Source organism: Melospiza melodia, chromosome 15 (genome assembly GCF_035770615.1).
Source record: "Melospiza melodia melodia isolate bMelMel2 chromosome 15, bMelMel2.pri, whole genome shotgun sequence".
NCBI classification, from domain to species: Eukaryota; Metazoa; Chordata; class Aves; order Passeriformes; family Passerellidae; genus Melospiza; species Melospiza melodia.
This window is the reverse complement of record NC_086208.1, coordinates 20642876-20660107: the sequence shown is the minus strand read 5'-3', so window position 1 is coordinate 20660107 and position 17232 is coordinate 20642876. Positions and strand designations below refer to the sequence as shown.

The window sequence follows — 17232 nt, the reverse complement described above, 5'->3', positions numbered from 1 at the left end:
GGTTTATTGCTAAATGTTGTTTTCTTTAAAAGCTAAAAAGAAGAGATTATCTGCAGCTGCTATCTGATCATATGAAGGCAGTGGGGCTGCCTCAGAGAACATGTGTGCAGGAGGCTGCTTAGGCCACTTAAATAACAGGTGCATGGTAAAAGCAGCAGCTACTTTAAGAACCTCTTCAGTTTTGAGAAGTGTTTTGCTGGTCAAACAGTACACATATGCCAAGAACTGTGCTTTGTGAAAACCACCATACCTTGTAAATTACTTTTGCTTTGTAAACGTCCACTTGCAATGTATAAAAATATGCATTCCAGTTTGCTGGGGTGTGAACATGTAACTAAGAGTGGAAAGTGAGAGGGAAACTAGAGACAGAAGATGCACCTAGCTTCAGACATTAATTTCATAGAGATAGCTGTTTCTGATGTACATTCTCAATAGCAACTGGACGATGCAAATTTTTTGTGACATAAAGAAGTATTTTGAAGCAAAAGAGAAAAGAGCACGACATATTGTTGAAAAAATATAGTTTCTTGTAAAATAAGATCATGGATGGAAGATAACAAATTGGTATGTTTATATATTAAAAAGGTTTTAATGCATTTAAGGATATCCAGCTAGTTCATACTTTAGTTGTACTTGCGTGAGTGTTAATAGGAAGGGATTTTGAAACAATTACTAATATCAGGAAATGTCCTGATTAGACAGTAAAATCTAATTTTGCTGCTTGAAATAGAATATATCAATATTAAAAAAAATCAATGCAGAAAGAGATCATGCTACTCCAAATATCCTGCTAGGGGCTAAATTTGATCACTGTTGTAGTGGGTGTAGAAAAGGAAAAGGCTTGTAGAGTTGTGTGTCATTGTATGAAATGGCCTGGGCTATATGCCCTTCCTGAGTGTGCAACGGGAGCTGCCCTTCTGGAGTGCTCTGAAAAATCTGCTGATGGCAGTGCAGTTTGCAGTGTGGGCCAGTTCTAGAGCAGACTATGTGATCCCCTCCCTTCCCTCCTGCACCCCTGGCGCTGCTCTCTGAAGTGACAGACACATCTCAGTGCTGTGGGTGCATTAGAAAAGACCCCAAGAACTGCCTAAGGGGTGAAATTGTCCTGGGCTAGCCATCTGGGGCAGTTCTTGCACTGTGGATGAAGTGGATGATGTTAATTCAAATACTAAGAAGCTTAGCTTATATGAAGCAGTAATAGCAAATACATCCTCCTGCTTTGTCTTCAGCACTCCTACATAGCAGCACCTTTAAGGTAATATCCTTTGCTCACCTGGTGCATCTTTAAACTTAAAAAGGGGACTGCACATTTGGTTTGCAGTCATCTGCATCCCCACCTGTTTACTTGGCTCTTTACTTCTGACTCCTTTTTTACTTTGACTATGCAAAACTCTTCAACTTGTGTTATACTGGTTATAGTGGGATGACAGCTACAATGGGTAGTGATAATGACCCCCTCTGTTTCAAAGAATGTCCATTGTAGTGCACAGGGGACCTATAGCGTGGAGCTATTTTCTTCATAGTTTGTCCTTTGAGAATATTTTAACCTTTGGTCTTTTTAAAATATGATGCAATGTTACCTGTCCAAAACATACAGAAACTTAAGATGTTTGATCCAGTGCATTGATTTTTCCTCAGGTTTACAGATATTTGCCACTGATTGATGTCATCTGAAAGTTACAGAAAGAAAGGTTCTGATTTGGGGTTTTTTAACTTTTAAAACTTAAAATTCTGTGATATTTCTATTTCTGAGCATTGCATCGTGTCTGACAAAAACCACTGAGGGAGACCTGCTGTGCAGCTGACAGGACATCTCCAGCTTTCACATTAATTCTGGAATCTAAAGTAAGCCAGCATCATGTGTACAGCAAGCAGGGCAGTGAGAGTGATTTCAGTTTTTGCTGTGGGGAAAAAATCAAAAAAATCACTATTGCCAACTAGCACACCATGAAGTAATCTGTATATTCCAATGCTGGACTGGGATGCCTGCGACCAGCAAAGGAGAAACAAGGAGGCACAATTATTTGCAAGTGCCTTGGAGCTGATGCTGACTATGAAACAAGTTGCAAGGTTCTCAGAAAACAATGTAAACATTTATCTGAAAACATGCTGGAAATAAGTCTCCAGAGGTTGAATATCTGGTATTCTTGCCTCACTCATTGGCATTCACTGTCTGTCCAGTGTGGTCCAAGCTCAGCACTGGCCCGTGTCCGTGCATGAGCAGCCAGGTGCTGGTGTGTGGGGTCAGGTACATCTGTCCCGTAGCAGGGGTGCTTCGTGTCGCTCGTTTTTAACTGGAGGAGCAGCTCTGCAGCTGGAGTCCCACCTGCGGTTCCAGTTTGAGACAATTAAGCCGAAGGCGCCCGAGGTGGGATGGAGAGCAGCCCTCCGGCAGCCCGCGAGGACAGAGAGGCCCGTGAGGCCCAAGAGCGACGTGGAAAGCGTTCAGCCGTGTTGGCCGGGCTCTGACCTGTGTCGGGTATTTCGGAGCGCGGGCCGCGGTTTGACCGCAGTCGGGTGTTCGGCAGCGCGGGACCGGAGCTCGGTGCGCGCCGTTGCCCGGCGATCGGGAGCCGGGGCCTCAGCGGGCCGGCGGCGGAGCGGCGGAGCAGGCCAGGCCGCCCGAGGGGCCGGGGCCGGCGCGCAGAGGGTTAAAGCGCTGCGCTCGGGTGGGGCCGCGGCGGCGCCGCCCCCTCCGTGACACGGCCCCGCTCGCCGCAGCCCGGGCCGGGCCGTGCCGTGCCGTGCCGGCGCATCCTCCGCGCTCAGCGCAGCCCGTCGGCGTCGCTTCCCGGCAGGATGGTAGGTGCATCTTCCTTCCCCACCGGCCTGGGGCGAGCAGCGAAAGGTGCCGGGGCGGTCGGGAGCGAGGAGCCCCGGTATCGCGGAGGTTGCGGGATGGAGGCGGCGGCGCTTTGTTCGCGCTCGGATGCTGCTCGTTGCTTTGGAAGACGTTGGTCGGCGGGGAGGACGGGCCCTTGTGGGGAGGTAGCGGGGGATGTCGGTGACGGCGGGCGGACCTGTCCGGGCTCTGCGCTCCTGTGCGCGGTCCCGCTGAGCTGCTGGGGTGCGCAGCCCCGGCAGAGTCGCAGGTGAGCAAACGCACCTGCGCGGAGCGCTCGTAGCGGGTGCGGGTTTATTGCCTTGGAATTTGGGGGGTTGAAGGGGATTAGTGACAAGAGGGGAAGGTGACTGCGGATGGAGCTTGGAGTTTCTATGATCTGCGGACCTTCCCCCTTCTCAGCTGTTTGTGCTCGAGTATAGGAACAAAACCCAAATTCCCCAGCTGCTCAGCTGTTTGCTGCGCTTGTGTCCTTAGCTCAAACACAGAGAAGAATGTATGGGTTTAGAGAACAATCTGGAGAAAGTATTCTGCCTGTCAGGAACGTAAGGAGTCCTGCATCATTATGTTTTATCCCAGTATAGTTTTCTGACCCTGAAGATGGTGTGCTGCTGGAGAACGGAGGAGGTGGTACAAGGCATCTCACAGATGCTGCCTTTGGGCAAGGCTTGGTAAAAGACAGCATTAGCGTCTGTATCACCGTTCAGCTAATGCTGGAATGAGGCTAATACCAGGCAGGAGGGGGGAGGGTTGTTAAGGTGGACTGTCGTGCTATCGATTTGATGGAAGAGAGATGCAAGGCCTGTCTTCTTTTGCAATTTCTCTGTGCTTTGGTGCTGCACACCTGCATATGAAGTCTGAAGTCTATGAAATAGCTGAAGTCTGACTTCAAGCTTCACAACACTACATGCTTCCAGTACAGGAAACCAAAAAGCATCCAAATGTGTCCAGTAGGTGGGAGAGAAAAAAGGGAAGGTTCCCCTAATATGTGAGTCATGCAGCCTTTCTGTGGCAGCAGAAGGAGATGTGGCCACTCTTGGAGCTGATTTTCACCCTAGTAGGCTATAAGCAGGGACTTTGTGCTTAAGAAGTGAGAATAACAAAATGCTTTCTTTTTCCTAGCAGTAGTCCTTTGTCATCCCTCACCTTGCTGGACTGCCCTTGTAACACAGAGGGATAAGGGGCCAGCTGTCTCTTTATCATCAGCTCTCCTGCTTTACCAGTGGTACTGTGTGATGATGATACTGCTGCAGTCACAGACACATGAGGTTCTATTTTAATAGGGTATCTCTGGCATTCGTTAGTGTCGCCACCAGCAAGCTTCTTGGTAAAAGTGTTAAATTATCTGTATGCTAGCGCTGAAATGTGTTGAAGTATTTCAAAACATGGCCTTTTATCTCCAGGGTTCAGAACTAGAGGAGCAAGAGCATGGTTTGGCACTTTGCATAGACTTGGGTATGTGACTGTGAATATCTGTCAGACACTGTTGTTTTGGCTAAGAGGGAAAAAGAGAACAAGCAAAACCTTGTAAATCAGGGAGGGAGCAATGAAAAAAAGTCAGTAGAGATACCAACAAAAGCTCTCTTAATATAGAAGAGAGGGGGCTGCGAGCGATCAGACTGGGACTGTCAGTGCTTAGGGAGGGGAAAGGGAGGGAGCTGTGATCACTGTGTCATTGATCCTACAGTGAGCTCGAGGGGAGGAGCATGGCTGCTGCACGCTCACACACGCAGAGACACACGCACACACACACTGCGGCAAATTCTGCAGCTGGTGCCTGCTGGCTTGTGACTGCAGAAAAAACAAGCTCCGGTTCAAATTCTCTGATCTCAGAGACGAGGCTGTTTCTATTCCAAGTTGCTCTGGTTCCGCTGTGAAAAGCCCTGCAGGCTGGGCATTGTTCCAGAATGACGGGGATTCCTCTTTCTTCTGATGGGGTAGGGGCCCTTTTGCTGTGTCAGGTCAGTACCCTCTCTGTTTCCTTGATGGCTTCACACTGGTTGGCTGCATCCAGCCTCTGTTGCTGTCCTTATAATTTCTCCAGCAAGTAGTTACTGAGTTGGGACACATTTTTTTCTCTTCTCCTTTCCTTTCCTGTGATCTGGCAAGGCCAGGCTGTGAGACCTTCTGCCTACTCCCATTCTGCAGATAGAGAGATGTGTAGCTTTGCAGTAGTTTCTTTCCTGACAAAACAATCTACCTCCTGTCATGTCCTTTTGCCACTCTTCGTCATTGTCTGTCATGCTGGCATACCTGAGTCACATCTTCAGCAGGTGTGGTGGTAAATGGATGGTAGACTGGATCACGGGAGCATGGTGAGCAATTGCCAGCTTTTTGGTGAAAGCAAGGAAGCTGCATGTGTGTGAACAAAAGGTGCAATGTGTCTCCAAGGGGCATGGCTGGACACCAGGGGAGGCACAGAAGAGTAGTTCCTCAGCATGAGTTTCTGTGGGATGTGACTTGTGCTCTTTGTACATGGTCAGACACAGACCTTCCTAGGTAACTTCTGGGATGCATCTTGCAAAGGAAGAAGAAACTCAGAAGCAGATAAAGATGCAGTAATAGATTCTTGTGATAGGCGTCTGAGTACAGAGATCTTGGTGGACGCTGCTTCTAGCAGAGCCCAGGGTGCTTGTGACAGGCACTGTCACAGGCTTTCCACTGCTCCTTGATGGGCAGAAGAGAGGGGCCTCCAGACCCTGAGAGGAGATGCTAGGGGAGCAGTTCAGGTAAATCTGGTTAGTACACGGAGACCCGACAGTAGCAGCTAGCTTAAAACACAGGGAGTATCTTCCAGCCTGTTAGGCAAAAGTACCTGTGGAAGAAGGGCAGCTGATAGAGACCCTCCATCAGCCCAGAAACTGAGTATGGAAGGAAGGAGAGCAAGCTATGTGTAAATGAATACCTAAAATTTATTCTGGGGGGAATTTACTGAGGTGGAAAAAAGATTTATTTTTCTTTCCCCCTCAAAATTCATGAACGTTCTGGACTCCAACACCAGCACAGTAGCTGTTGACAGGAAAGATTAGAGAAAGTATTGAGCTAACTTCTTAATTTGTATTATTTTTTCTCCATTCCCTTAGAGGTGCTTGGCTGCACAGTTATGAATTCCTCTTACAAATACACCTGCTGTATTTGCCGTAAACACTTTCCTTCTAAAACACTGAAAATGTTTCAATTAAACATTGGCATTAACAAGCTTCTGCCAGTGTTTTGCAAGTTGGTGGAGCAGGCAGGGTATCGGGGTCGGTGCCGCGGTGGGAGCAGTGCGCATCTGCTTGTCCTGCCCGTGGCTGTCCCCGAGCACGCTGCCACCTGCACAGCTGGGAGTTTTGGCTCACAAGGGGAGTGAGGGTAGGGCAGTGGGCAGCAGGGAATGTGGAGGAAGCTGGGATTATGGTGGTGGAACAGAGCAGGGTGGCCGCACAAAAAGCAGTCTTCGTTAGTTCATGCTTTGCTGTGCCTAAGCTCTGTGGCCTTTTACCTTTGCTTCACACTAAAGAAATGGAGATAAATTTCTACATGTGGTGACTTTAGATCAGTTTTCTTCCTCTCATAGCTTCCTCTCCAGGATCTCAAAAGTTAGTATTGATGGCACAATTAGTTATGTATCCAGCTCTTCAGGAAGTTTCTGTCCTTCTGATGCTTTATTCACAGATGAACATGAGCACTAATCTCCTTGGCCAGCAGGTTCTTAGTTCTCCTGAGACAGCCCTTGAAGTCTTGCTCAACTGATTTCTCAAATGCATAGAATGTTACTGGGTTGACTTGGTTTCTTGGTTTTATTTTTTAATGAGGAATACAATTTTGATTAATTTCTGCTTTTTTGAAAAGCAGCATTATCTCAATATCAGTATTTGGAAAGATATTAGTGAGTCCTTTCTTTCTTTGCTTTCGAAAGTAAAGGCTTGAATATTTCCTCCAAGAAGTTGAAGGCTGAGAATCACCAGCTAAAGGAGACTTGCAAATCACAGAGGGGCAGGATTCAATATGCATGCCGGTTATCAATACATAGCTACAAAGCTACTGAATAACATTTGTCTCTCTTTGCATGTGTTACTGTCACTCATGCACCTTCTTGCGAGGCACTGAAGTCTTTGGCAATGTGCTAGAACCTACCTCGGGGCTGTAAAAGTTCAGTGCTGTTTTTCACAATGTGCTATAGCTACAAACAAACTGTGTTTAGGAAGCATGGCAGCATAACTGGCTTCCTCTATTGACTTTCAAGTTGAGAAATTCAGTTAATTGCTTTTGCACTTTGCTAACCTTTTATTTCACTGATATCAACTGTCCATTCTCTATTAAGCTTCAGTGTCAAAATTTTAAGTAATTGAAGAGAAAAACTAGAAGGAAAAGACCATTAGTAGCTCCCTGTTGAAAATTGTCTGAGGAGTGTCGGTGTGTCCTCAGGAACTCCAGATGTTCTTAGAAGAGAAATGGGCAAGAAGCCAGTGGTTTTTCTTCTGGGTGACTAGATTTATGTTCTGAAAAGCTTGCTTAAAATGGATTAAGAGGGGTAAGTTAAGTTGCAGCACATAGAAATGCAGACACTACCCAAGCCATGTCAGAAGTCAATGGCCTCCATCAAAAATTACTCCTTTGCACAAGGGTAAAGCATTGGATAGGGTGGCTCTCTGCACCTTTGATCCACGTAGCATCTTTCTGAAGAGTCAGCTTGCAGGCTGATAGGTATAATACGTGTTTTGGCCCAGTTCTTTGTTGCTAGATTTGTGTCAGTTTCATTTGTTAGGGCTTTTCTTCTTGCTTTGGTCCACACTCAAAGGCAAAGACCATTGCTAAGGAAGAGGGAGGCATGGGAGCAAGAAAGGTTTCCATGCCTGCATGGATGTGAGGGAACTGAACAGTAAGAGGCCCCGAGAGAAGCATTTGTGGTGATGGAAGCCTCTCTTGGTCCTTTTTATTCTCCCTGGTTAGTACGTTCAGTTCCTGATTGCGCTGTGTAATCTGCAAGCTGAAAGGGACCTGTCTGGATGGGGTGGCATTGTGAAGCAGGGGCTCCTGAGGTGGAATAAGACTTGAGTGAGCTTGTTTCAAGCAGACTGGTGAGAGGCAGTGGCTGAGAGGACATAACGAGGGGGTATGGCCTGGACTCCTCTGCTGGAAACCTCCTTGGCTGCTTGCAGGGCCCTCTCCCTCCACTTCCAAATGGACAGGCCCTGTGTTTGCTGGCAGAATGGAGAGGAGGCCTCGAAGTTCTCAACTTTGAAATGACTTTTTGTATCATATTCATTATTGTTGTACTCCACCACAAATCAAATCCCAGGAGCACAGACCACGCAGAGGATCTATCAAGGGTCACCTAGATTCAGGAGTGCAAAGTCAGGATGCAACAAAGAAAGCTGTTGGCAGGGGAGAGCTGCTTTTTCTCAAGGGCTGGCAGAATGCGGTCCTGTGCTTCACCAACCACCTCAGCCACTCGGAGTTCACAGCTGGTTTAATATCTGCATCTTCATGGGGGCTGACATCCAGCAGGTCATCCTAAAAACAAGCAAGAGAGAGAAGAAAAGCTACTTGGAATGAGACTGTAAATAGTATGCAATAGGAATGAGGTTTAAAGAGTCCAAACAGTTGCTGTAAGTCAGAGGCAGGACTCTCTTACAAAAATTTGGCATCTCAATAAGCAAACAGGAGGAAATCTCAGAGTTATTTTCCTGTGTGTGCAGTCATCCCCTCTTTTATACAATTAAGTTCTCCCTACCTCGGGCAGTTTATTTGTCATATTGATCAGTTGAGGGGGAAAAAAAAAGATAAATAGAACAGATCATCATGAGCTGCTGTGCCTCCAAGTCAGTCAGAGTGAGTTTTACCCAGGTACTTCTCAACTAAGAGAAACATGCAGTTTTCTTCAGTCTGTGCTATGTTCTTGTTGTAAGAGCATGTGTTAAGGAATGCATATTCTTATAAAAATTAAGGGATAATAAGCTGTCTAACTTCGTGACTTACAGGAGTCTTCATCTCTGGAACACGCAACAGGGTATCTGCCTCATGCCAGTGGGAGTGGTTTTATGGAACTTCTGTTTCAGGGACTTCAGCAACTCCTAGCTGAAGTCTAGCTGACACAGGAATGGGAAACATTAGTTTGGTTTCCAAAGGGATCAGCTGTAATAAATCTGTCAGGGCTTGGTGGAGTGAGGACACCAGACAAGAGGGTGTCTTAAGTTGTGTTCAGGTTTTCTTTTGTGGATTTCGCTGGAGACATTTAAAAAGTCACAGCTTCAGCTGCTCACAGCTGGAGGCCATGTCTCTGTGCAGGGCTTCATTCCTGGTTTATGTGAATGCCACACACTGTTCCTCAGCAGAACGATACAAGGCCTACATGAGTCAGCAAAGCTGCTGCAGGGAACAGAATATTTTTGTGGCCAATCTAGCAGCTGACAAACTAGGTAAAACTGCTCACCTTATCAATTATCTCAGTGGTGGTATAGCTTCCAGTTGCAAGGCAGTAAAAATATGAGAAATTATTTCCAAAGTGAGTACCTGCATCTTCAATTAGTGGTTCTAAAATGGCTGAGCTATCAAATTGCTCCTTAGCATAAGAGTGAGACAGTATGTGCAATTAGGGAGCAAAGAGATGGTTGCTATGGTTGACATGGTATAGAAATAGAGGTTGCCTGGGAGAGGAGCTCTAGATGGCATGAAAATACCACAGGGAGGAGGGAAGATGGAAAGCACAGGCAAGTGGTTAGCAGAAATATCTCCTGGGATGTGGCAAGTGCCCACAGCCTCCCACACCTTAAGGAATATTTCATTTCCTTCTCTGGCCCTGCTGCTGGTTCACCTTTGTAGTAAATGCCCAGGAGGCAGTCAGTCATTTCACAGAGCCTGCTCTTACCTTAAAGCATGAACAATTCTCCTGGCTTGCAGTAACGGTATGGGAAGGTGAGTTATGAAATATCTCCAGCATTACACATAAAAGGAAACCTGAGAACACTTTCAGATTCCTCAGCCCTCTTCATCCTGACAGATTCAGCAACATTTCTAGAAACCAGATCTTGTTCTCCTTCACTGCTGCCTGGTCCTCCCAGAAATATTCTTCTTTCTACTGGCTATGTTTTTCCTTTCTCTGTCCATCCTAGTATGGTTCTCAATTAATTTTACTTTTTCACTCTGTTCCTGTTGAAAATCTTTTTTTTTTCATTTGTGGAGCTATCTTGATGACACTGTCTCCTTTCTTTAGTTTCTTAAACGAAGTTCTCTGATTGCAGAGTTCTGCAGCTCTTAAGGCTTTTGCTCTGCCTCTGAGCTGTTCTGAAGTTTGCTTTTTGTGTCCCAAATCAGATGCTCTCTTCTTTTGTGGTGTTAGTACCTCACAGCTCCCCTTACACTGAGGGAGCTGGAATGCGGCTGTTTTGTGGGAGTGTGTCTGTGACTGGTTGTCCTGTTTGTCCTCCTGGAGACAGCTGTGCGGGTGTTGTGGTTGGGAGCTTGCGATGAGCCCTCGGAGGAGCGCGGGGCGCGTCACGGCCCTGCTCTGGCTCCCTGTGCTCCTGCCCGTGGTGCTGTGTGCTCCGCAGTCGGGGCTGGCTGGGAGCCCTGCTGCCCCTGGTCCCGGTGCAGAACAGCCGGAGACCCTCGGTGCGCGTGTGGGCATCGTGTAGAGAGGCTGCTCCTCTGCCTTCTGCTCAGCTTCAGTGTCACTGGAATATGAGCAATAGCGGTCAATAGACCACATGTACCCCAAATTCCCCTCAGTCTGCAGCTGGGATATTAGCCGAAGCCAAAGCCAGTGTCTGGAGATTTGCCCTTGTTAACAGGCATGAGTTGGTGTGGGTGTGCGTTCAGTCTGAACAGAATGCTTTGCTTCATAAAGATGTTTGAATCATCTTCCTTCTCTCTGCACGCTGATTTGAACTTTCCTGTGCTTTGTTTATTCAATTCCTCCAGATAAGGCACATCTCCTATTGCAAATCCACAGGACTTTATTTCAGTAGTGCTGTGTTTTTAACTGTGTGTCTTGGTATCTCAATGTGAAAAATCATCAAACACTATTTTGAAATATTCATAAAAATAAAAACTCTTACATATAGTAATATCTTCCTGGTTAAACACCATTGACTTCCCCTCCTTTTCTAGGTGCAGTTTAAAATCCCTCATTTAATGCTGTGGTTGAATCTGTGGCCTGTTTGGTGATGGTTTCCACTGCTCCACAGGCAGCACATGGCTCTGCCCTGGCCCTCCTTGACAGGGGCTCAGCAGTTTGCTGCAGTTTCTTGCCTCCCAATTTTCAGATTATTTTCATATTTCTGTTAAAAATATGTTTCCCTTTGCTGGTACACAATGAATTTCTCAGAAAATCACTAAAGATTCCCTTTAAGGGGAAAGATTTTTTTATTTAGCTATTGACAAATAAATATTTCTGTATTTCTGCGGTGCGTTTGAAGACCTAAAAATAGAAAGTATATGAAATAAATCTTAACAGTAGACTTTTTTCAGACTATGAGAGGCAGAGCACTTGCTGCTAGACCACAAAGCACTATCTGTAGCCAGTTTCTCATCATTCTCAGATGCTGAATCACACCAGCAAGCTAAAACTACAGCGCTTTCCCAATAATCTTACAAAAATAAGTAGCTACTGCAGCTATCACATGTTGTGTCAGGAGGGAAGGAGGCAGTGAGACAGCCCTTTTGCTGTGATCCCTAGTGATCTGCCTAAGCCCTTTGCTCTGCTCATCTCTGGAAAAGCAACAACAGCTGGATGTGCCCAGGATTTCTGGGGTTGCTGCATTGCCTCAGGCTCCGGAAGGCAGTGGTCAGGCACAGTGTGCACAGCAGCCACCCACCTAGGACTCAGAATGGCTCTTAGCCTTTGCTGGGGGGTTTCTGCCAAGTTCTACCTCTATCCCTCACCTGATGTCTCTCTCCTTGCCTTGGCTGAGAGTCTCCTCTCACCTGGCAAAACACTGCCAGTAAATGGCAAGGAGGAACAGAGTGGGACTTGTCCTGTCGTTGTGATAAGCACATCCAGGTCTATTCCTGGGGTGCCAGAAACTGTGTTTGAGTTCCTGAGCTGGAACCAGCTCATGAGGACCTGAATGGTGAATCCACAGTTGTTGGCTATGTACTGGCTGCCAAAGCAGACTTTGTGTTTATTTTTTAACTCCTGAGCCTACCTCACTAGCTGGCAGAGCTCCTAGGTGTGTGTCAGCCAGAGCTGGTCCCACCTGCCAGCTGTGCACCGTGTAGGCTGTCTGCTCACGAAGGAGCTGTGCAGTGTGATGGTGCTTCCAGCAAGGGCAGGCTCATTCCTTTCCCACCTGCCAGCTGTGCACTGTTGAGCCTGTCTGCTCAGTGCTTTCCCACCTGCCAGCTGTGCACTGTTGAGGCTGTCTGCTCACTGCTTTCCCACCTGCCAGCTGTGCACTGTTGAGGCTGTCTGCTCACTGCTTTCCCACCTGCCAGCTGTGCACTGTTGAGGCTGTCTGCTCACTGCTTTCCCACCTGCCAGCTGTGCACTGTTGAGGCTGTCTGCTCAGTGCTCTCCCTCGCTGCTGGACGGCGTGGGGCAGCCCTGCTCTGCCAGAGGAGTGGGGCACAGGCTGTGCATGTGCGCAGACCCTGCCCAGAGCTCAGCGCAGAACCTTGTCTGCTGTTCCTCTGGCCTTTACAATCTCCCACCAAGGAGCTGTGGCTTGCCGTACTTGGTACAGTCCTGGAGTGCTGGTGAATGACTGTGTTGTTTCATTCTCTGAATGGACACCATTTGGGGCTGGATCCTTTTTCTTCCACTGGCACTGAAGAAACTGCAGTTGGAGGCCTCACAGCCTCAGAATGAGAGAGACTGTTACTATCTCAGTGTTATTATGTAATTTCAGAGTGAAGGAAATGGCAGTCTTTCAGCTTGCAATAGCTCTGCAAATGCATACACTCCAAGAACCCTATGCATGGTTTCACTGTCTTCAGAGATGGATTTTGTTCAGTGAACATCAGGAAGAACACATGATCCCAGGTTCAGCTCTTTGCTGAAGTGTAGCAAAAAGGTACTGAGCCATAGCAATATCTAGGATCTTCTTGTTAGAGTCTTTTCAACAGTGTCCCCTTGAAGAGGGATGTTCATGTCAGCTAAGACAGCCAGAAGTGAGGTAGAGTTGGTTTTTAATCACTGTAGTTTGTGAGCCTTGATAACATTTTCAGACTCCTGTATTTTTTCTTCTGTATTTTTTATCAATGTATTATTGGTGTTTACTTTACAGGTAGAACCTGGCCTGATAAACCTAAATAATTTTAGGGACAAAGAAGGGGGGAAGGGTGTGGGAAGGCCTAAGAGAGGTAATGAGGGATAAAGAATGCATCTTGGGTGGGAAGGGGCTGATTCCTATGTGGTCAGACAAGCAGTCTCCATCCTCTGGATGGCAAAGATGTGGTAGCTCTGCAGCCCAGATTTGGACCTGCTATCAGACAGGTACACAGACTGGTAAGTGAGATCTCTGCCCTGAGTTTTCTTTTATTGGCTAAACAGTCCCACCTGACTTCTCCTCTCATTGAGATGTGCCAGTCCTTTTGGCCCCTTTGCTCATTCTGATTTGTTGTACTGGTCAGAGCATCATGACTGATTTCAGCACTGTCACCTGAAAGTCACCCAGTGCTCTCACCTAAGGCATCATTTCACAAAGGTGAGAAACTGGGTCCTGCTGCCCTGACACTTGATCTCTGATTTCAGCATGGTGAGCTCTAAGTGTGGTTCTTCCAGTCATGATTAACAGAATAAGACCTTTGAGATTTGATGGTCTGAAAGATTAAAGAAAATAACAAGCAGCATCTTGCATAGCCATCCTTGACAGCTCTTCAGACTAGCCCAGAATTTATTCTGCAGCTACAAGGGCTTTAGGTGTTTCCATTTAAAGCAGCAGAACACAAGGATCTGTGCTGTCAGCATGACCTCCTTTTCTGCCTCTACAGCCATCTGTCTGTTTGTAGGATCATCTCTCTCTCTCAAGCATCCTGTTTGTCACAGTTACCCCAGTGCACTGTCCTTTCTTCCAGCCCAGCCTGACCTCCACAGAAGAGACCTCTCTGCCTGACTGCTGAGCACTAAACCCACAGAATCTGCTCCCCTGTTCTCTCCCTCTGCCTCTTTGCAGGTGCAGCCCTGAATGGTTAGTTCATATCCACTCCAGAGCCAGTGTGGCTTTGCTCTTCACTTGCTATCCTCTGCCATAACCAAAGAAATTCTACACTCAAGGAACCATATAGTCAGAATATGTTATTTTGAAGGGACCCGTAGGGATCACCAAGTCCAACTCCCTGCTCCTCACAGGTCTAGCTAAAATTAAACCATGACTAAGGGGTATTCAAATACCCCTTGAACTCTGATGGGCTTGGTGCTGTTGGCAATTCCCCAGGGAACCTGTTCCCACGGCTGCCCACTTTCTTCGTGAAGAACATTTTCTAATGTCCAGTCTGAACACTGTTGATGCAATTTCATTCTGTTTCCTCATGTACTAGTGCTGGTCACCAGAGAAGGGAGATCAGCAGCTTCTCCTCTGCTGCCCTTCTTCAGAATGCTGTGAACAGCAACAAGGGTACCTCAGCTCTTCTATACATTACTCTAGGTGAGCTATACATAGTAATACCATGAGTCAAAACTACTTAAAAGACAGACATCAAGTTAGCAAACAAATATATGGTCATCTTTGTGCGGCATTCAGAGGTAAAGTACAAGGGCTTCATGATTTCCACTACTAAATACAAAGTTGATCAGTACAGTAGTGATGAAGGGACATGGAGGTGGCTAAATTTATAGATGACGCAGTTACTGACATGTAGGAAAGTCTGTGAGGAACTTCAGCAACTAAATTGCACAGTCATGGTGTCCATTAAATTCATAGTCAAAAAAAAATAAAGTCAAGCACACTAAAGAAATTAAACCTTCTAGACTCCCTAAAAGGGCTTAATAGTTTCATGGCAGGGTGGCATTTGGATTTCACTGTGTATCCTAACTGAAGATCTTTATTTGGTGCAAAGCTGATCTTAGGTTATGTTGTGATGCATAAAAAAATAGGGTGGGGAATAATACAGAAAATACAATAATGACACCCTGTGAATCTTCTGTGCTCCTTCTTGTGTACTTCTGTTCCTGCTCATCTTAGTGGCCATAGGGATAAATGATAGCAGTTCCTAGGGACTAAAGAAATTCTGCTCCAAAGAAACAAGTGGTAAAGACCAAGGGCTTTCTGCCTTGGTGGGGGCATGATGGATGGAAATATTTCCTGCAAGTGCATGTGCACAGGGATCACTGCAGAAATCAGAACGTGCCTGAACACACAGAGTGAGGGTTCATACAAAATGAGAAACGCAATACTACTGAAGAGAGGATATTTATTTAATGTAGCAGCTTCTGAGTATAGTTGGAGAAGGCTGCACAGGGTCAGGGATCTGTGTTCAGAATGCATCTGGAGATGAGCTGTGTCCAGATATTTGTTCCAGGTAAATTGAAGACAGCAGCCTTCAGGAGCCTGAGAAGGATATTCTTGAACTGGTCAGTGGAATGGAGGGATTTTCTTATTTGCAATGCACACATTTCACTGTGATGGAGCTCTAATAAGGACAAATGCCAGGAAGTGACCTGAACAGCATACTTCAAGCCCCATGTCTGCAATGTCACTCATACCACTACACATTCCTGGTGCATATGGTTTTTGGTAGTGAGAGGAATGATGTGCCAGGCTGTGTGTTTAAATCCTCTGTCTGTGCAGCTGCTACCACAGGCTGTACAGAGAAAGTGGCCAGCAAAGGGTTTCTCAGCCTGAAAAGCACTTGGATTCACAGAGCCCTTAGCTGGGCATGGGCTGCCTTAGGGCACTGTATTGCTGCCTTACTCACAGTTTGCAGCTCAGCCTGGAGTTCATGTGCTGTTCTGCTTTGCCTCTGGATTTAGTTAGAAAAGAGTTTGGGGTATTGGCGTGCATGGGTCCACTGGTATTAAGGGAGTCCATGTTTCTGGAAATGGCCTATGTGTACAGCTCTGCTCCTGGATCGTCCTGAGAATGAACTGCTGCAACTGTACAGAGGGAATCTACCCTGCAGTGTGCCAGGAGCAAAGTTATGGAGGGCTGCAGTGCTTCACAATGTCACAGAATTGGTTAACTGTAGGCTGGAAGGGACTTCTTGGGATTGTTTAGTCCAATCACATTTGTTCAAGAAGGGTAAGCGAAAGCAGATTTCCCAGGCCTGTATCCAGTTGTCTTCTTAGTATCTCTGGAGATGGATGTTCCACAACCTCTTTGTACAACCTATTTCAGTATTTTACCACTCTCATAGTAAAAACAGTGTTTTCTTGTGTCTATATGAAATTGCCTATGTTTTAATTTGTGCCTCACGTCCTGTCACTGAGCACTACTGAGAGTGCCTATCTTCCTCTTCTTCATTCCCTCCCATCAGGTATTTATTTATTCATATTGAAAATATCCCCCCCGCAACACACACACACTCAGCCTCACCTTGTAGGAAAACAATTTAGTCCCTTAATCATCCTCACAAGACTGAGTCTTCACACGACTCAGTCGTTCCCCATCTGCCAGCAACTGCTGGCCCTGCAGCTTGAGCCTTCTCTTTGTTGCCCAGTGCAGGGCCCATTCCCGGGGGTGAGGGGCTGCCAGCAGAATGCTAACAGCCAGGCTTTGTTCACAGCCCCAGCTGCCTGGGCTGGGACCATGGCACGGCACTGAGAAGCAGTGTTTTCATGCCTGTTGGTGCTGCAGACGGGCCCCGTGCGTCTGCAGCTGGCCCTGTCAGCAGTGCAGCCCGCAGGCTGCCGTGCCCCGCAGATGGCAGGGCCTGGAAAGATGGGCACAGGTGGGCACGGTGACCGCACTGTGCCCAGGAGCCTCCCTGGCGTGTGGCACGAGGACAAGGCTGCTGGTGTTGGTGCTGTGCACCACACAGGGTTCCCCGAGGGATGTGGGAACCACTGCTAAAATCATGTCTGGGCTGTGCAGGCACCAAGGGGGCAGAGGCTGCGTCACTTTATCCCAGTGGCAGTGCTGACTAACGGGGGCAGAGCACTGCTCTTCTGGATGCCCCAAGCAGCAGCACTGGAGATCCTGGCACGGGAGAGCTGTGTGGATGCTGCGCTATGGATCCATGGAGATCCAGGGTGCTCCTTGTCAGCTCTTCTGGGACATCAGCAATGCCTTCGCAATTATCATTGCCTCAAGGATTACTGTGGTTTTGTTTCTTCGGGCGGCACAGAATGCCCCAGGCCCAGCTTCCTGGGCCGTCCTCCCACCCTCCCGTGCCCACAGCTCACTTGCAATGTCCCTTCTGGGCACAGGAACTTGCTTCCCAGTGTCTCCAGCCATTCCACATCAGTGCCAGAAATGCCACTGAACTCAATGCATTTTGCACAGTGATGGTTTGGTTTTAGTCTAGAG

At 47.2% G+C, this 17232-nt stretch overlaps 1 protein-coding gene across 2 annotated transcripts in view; it reads left to right on the top strand.

Moving 5' to 3' along the window:
• The window catches only part of MAP1A (microtubule associated protein 1A), a 50651-nt gene that overhangs the window by 16940 nt on the left and 16479 nt on the right, over positions 1-17232 (top strand). The window contains exon 1 of one of the 2 annotated variants that reach the window (XM_063170107.1): positions 2708-2802. The exons of the other annotated variant lie outside the window; for it this stretch is intronic. The gene's annotated coding sequence lies outside the window, so the exon portion shown is untranslated. Of the gene's footprint in view, positions 1-2707; positions 2803-17232 lie in introns of those variants that run through there. 2 annotated transcript variants of the gene reach the window in all.